This window comes from Eptesicus fuscus, chromosome 22 (genome assembly GCF_027574615.1).
Source record: "Eptesicus fuscus isolate TK198812 chromosome 22, DD_ASM_mEF_20220401, whole genome shotgun sequence".
Classification (NCBI taxonomy): Eukaryota; Metazoa; Chordata; class Mammalia; order Chiroptera; family Vespertilionidae; genus Eptesicus; species Eptesicus fuscus.
In genome coordinates, this window is record NC_072494.1 from 25,998,438 (window position 1) to 26,002,925 (window position 4,488).

The 4,488-nt window shown below is 41.6% G+C and overlaps 1 pseudogene; it reads right to left on the minus strand.

Annotated features, from left to right (window-relative positions):
- Positions 1-2,122: 2,122 nt before the first annotated feature.
- LOC103290119 (lysine--tRNA ligase-like) lies at positions 2,123-4,051 on the minus strand (annotated as a pseudogene).
- Positions 4,052-4,488: the final 437 nt, after the last annotated feature.

The following is a 4,488-nucleotide window of genomic DNA, read 5'->3' on the forward strand; positions in this document are numbered from 1 at the left end:
AATTACAACTTGTCCTGAAGTTTCACCTATATGCCTGCTTTGTCTGAGGATTGACTCTGAAATTTAAAAATGAATAAATAGTGTCTACATTTGTATAACAATGTAAATATAGTTTACTGCTTGGCCAAATAATATATTAGGTTACTTTTCATTTTCTATCGCTTCAATACTAGGTTTCTTGAACTGTTTTAAAGAGACTGTTCCCAGCATCAAAGTCAAATAGATTTTCCTTTTTTCCACTTTGTCATTTGCCTAAATCGACATCACATTTGGATTTGTTTCTTATTGCAACCCATTTTTCTTTTCTTTATTTTTTTTAGAGACAAACAGTTTATTTGGTTACAGGGAGTATAAACAGAATTCTTAATTCCTTTTCTCCCTTTTCTGGTGATAGTCAAATGGATAGTATATACACGTGTTATCAGTGGTGAGTCCTCTGTGTCCCCACCTGTTGTTGGTGAAAGTGGGATTCTTGGGGTGCTATGGGAATAACAATTTCCCAAGGTCCCCATGGGAGGATGAGGTATCCTGGGAAGCTTTATTTCTGTGGAATTAAATCCCAGAGTCTCCAGGTCCCATCTCCCTCCATCCTAACATGGAAAAAGTCCCATTTTGTCTGCATCAGGGATAAGATTAAAGCCAGTGCCCAGATTTTCCACTCTCTATTTGCACAGTCAAGTCCAGCATCAGGCTAGGTTAGCTTGTGTCCCCAGCTGCAGTCCACTGCATGGCAGGTCCATTTGGCTTCTAGGGTTAGGTGACCAGACGTCCCGCTTTTGGCGGGACAGTCCTGATTTTTAACAATTTGTCCCGCGTCCCGCGGCATTTTAAAAAAGTCCCAATTTTTGGAAAGAATTCATGACAAGCTAGGGAACGGCAGGAAAACGGGAAGGGAATATACGGTTTTCGGCGGCCATGTGGCTATTTAGCCAGGATATGAGTTTTATATTATTTTTGTTAACTTTATAATGTTAAACTTTAATAATAACAAATAATTGTTGAGAACTGATTATCGAGAACTGCTTATCAAAGTTCGCATTGTTGATCAGTTGTTAGAATTCGACCACCATTGTTTGGACTTAATGAACAATGGCATTTTTGGGGATTGGCAACGACGAAAACATTTTGTAACTGTCTCTCAGACGATACACATCGTACTGCGTGCTAGTAAGCTAGTTAAACAAGTGATGTCATTACAAATCAGCTTTTCAGATAATTTAGGTAAGTAACTTATTTATTTATTTCATAAATACATAAATTTTCTTGAATTTAGCAGACAGTACTCGTATTATTTATATTTTATAGTGGCGGCAAAAAAGTCTAGCGCCGGCCTTGAAAGTGACACTTACGACTTACATTACGGCAAATTCATGACCTCTTAAACAATGACAGCAATCTACTAAAAAAAATTCACTCAAATGAGAAATATGCCAAAGAATAAAATAATACTATACATAATTTTTTTATTTATTATATTTGTAAATTGTACTTATGTTGAAATTTTAAAAAATATATTACAGTACTATTTTTGCATTCTATGAAAATTTTTGTTGCTCTATATAGACCAAATTTTTAATTAAGAACCACACCCCCCTCCATCAATGGTGTCCCGCTTTACCAATGTTAAAATCTGGTCACCTTATTCTAGGGCCATTTGGCTATGGAAGGAGCATGAGCAGGTTCAAGGAAGCAGGAGTGAAGCAAGAGGAACAAGAGAAAGAGAATGTGTTTGTCTTGGATTATGGATTCCCAAATTTTTGCATGCTTGCATTGGCTCCACCCCTCTGGCCAACTATCTTTTTCCCAGGTTAGACTGACAGACAAGCACTTTCCCTATGTCACCCCAACTTCACTGTGCATGCGCCCATCTTCCCTTTGTTGGACCCCTTCCTGAAGTGATTTGCAGGGAATGGACCAGTAGTTCCCTGAGGAGTGTAAAGTTGCAGCTTCCTGGTGAAGCGGCCCAGATATCTGTGCTTATAATGCCTGGCCTCCCCTTTCCTCCCTTCCTGTTATTAATATTAACAAAGTAGCTTGCTATGACAGTAAAACAAGGATTCCCTTGCAGTCCTTGATCTTTTGCAGAAGTGCAACGATGCGTGAGTTATGTGACTTGCAATGATTATTTTCTAGAAGGAAATGCCAGCTGTGTGCTTTCCAATGCATCAATAGTTGCTACATTTTCCTTCTAGTTTTCCGGTTTAGTGGCAGAAAACAGGAGTACTTCCTTGATGCTATTGGAGTCTGTGAGAAACATGGTGATTAGGTCCGTTAATGCTCATGCCCCAGACTATAGTCCAGGGCACTGCAGAAGTTTTCATCTGAACATGGCCTCATTATTACCAGTGGCCTTGGCCTTGGCCTATTCTTCGGAAAGCTGCCACTGCCACATGGGGTGATTCAGCTTAGTATAGGCCAGTGATGGCGAACCTATGACACGCGTGTCAGCACTGACACGCGTAGCCATTTTTGATGACACACGGCCGCTGAGGCGGCTGCATGCCGAGGATGAAACATTTGCTGCTCCTGAGGATGAAACATTTGCGAAATAATGCTTTTTACTCAAAGTGACACACTACCCAAGTTATGCTCAGTTTTTTGGCGAAGTTTGACACACCAAGCTCAAAAGGTTGCCCATCACTGGTATAGGCATTGCATATGTCCTTCTTCATGACAAACAGCTCAAAGTGCTTACTAGAACCTCTTTAGAGCAGTGGTATTTGGCCAAAGGGTTCATTATCTATGAGATTGATGCATGTCACTTCCAGAAGCTCCCCAACAAGCTTATTAAGGAACCTGGCTGTGGCCTGAGTGGAGAGCAGTCAAGAGCTTTTCCATGAAGTTAGTTTCTGGCAGCTTCTTCCCCAGGGCTTTCTGAAACTCCTGTCTATTGCTGATTCTTTGAAGGATGGGGTGAAGGCAATCTCGTAGGCTTGGTCTTCCGGGCCATCTGGATGGTAAGTGACCTTGTAACTGCCTATAATGTGCTTTATCGTCTCTGAGATCATCTTCATGATTTCCATGAGCTCCTTGTAGACTGTGTAGACCATGTAGAACTCACAGGGGGTGAACTCAGGATTGTGAGTCAAATCAGTTCCTTCACGACAGAACCGGTACCCAATTTCATAAACCTGGCCAGTGCCACCAAGAACCAGCATCCTCTGGTGGAATTCTGGAGCAAATCTCATATATAAATTCAGGTCCAGCTCATTGTGTAGGTGATAAAAGGTGTGGCCACAGCTCCCTCTGGGATGATGCTCATCATGGGAGGTCCAATCTCTAGGCATCCTGACTCATCCAAGAAACTTAATATACGTGATGATCTTAGAGCAGATGATTAATTTCTGCCTCACTAAGTCATTCAGAATCAAGTCCAAGGATCTCTGACAATATTGTGTTTCTTTGTCTTTGAGTCCAAAGTGAAGATGAGGTAACATATGCATGCAAGGAGACAGCACTGTGACCTTAACGGGAATGATGTTCAGCTCACCCTTCTTGGTTTTCCCAGGACTCCTCTGAACTCCAAGTATGTCTCCTAATGCAGTTTGTTATTGATATGAATAAATTTTTCTTCTGATTTGTAATTCCTGGAATTGTGCATGATTTGCAACTTGATTCCAAGTCATAGGAGATGAATTTTCCCCCAAAAAGCTCTTTAGTATGGATCTCACCTGCCACCAGGTGGTCCCCAGGCTGCAGATGGCTGTATTCTTGAATGAAGTGAATGAGTAACACACCTACATGGAGCTTGTGTGATGTGGGTCTTCCCCATTGACCTTTAGTTGGTGGACTACTTGGCTGCAGAAATCATTGGTTTTGGTTTGGGTCCAGGCTCTCCTCCTCAGCACCCACATCGTTAGTGGTAGCAGCAGTACTGGCCTGGCTTAGTTCTTTCTCACTGAGCTCCTTTTGCTTGGCCTCCTTCTCTGCTGCTTTCTTCTCAGCTTCCAGATGTCAGAAGTGCCAGCTGTGTGCTTCTCTTTGGCTCATTTTTGCTCCGTTTCAGCTTGTCACGGACCCCATTCATCTCTGCCTCCTGCATCACAGCCATCTCTCCGGAGGGCCCGACATGAAAGGGCACCACAGTTTTCTTATAGTTTTTGTTTTTCCTGGAGTCCTTTTGTACCCCTTTTATTTGGTAGAAGAGGGGGCATTTCAACATTTTACTATATCCTCAATTATTATCAGTGTTAATCACACCTTTTATTCCATTGAGACTTCCCTCCCGGTCCTGTCTGGCCTCTTACTCCAGCCTGGACTGAGGTTTTCTAGATCTGCTATAAATAACATCCTGAAAATTACCATCATTGTTTGATTTGGTTGAATTAACTGTTTCTTGACTCCTGTCTTCTTTTTTCTTTTTTATTCCAATTGTGCTGGAGTACCTCCTCCAGTGACTAAGGCAAGTTGCTTATAAATGGCATTTAAAAAAATGCTTTCATGCTGCTTTAATCTTCTCTCATTATTGACCAGGTAGAGAGTTTTAGA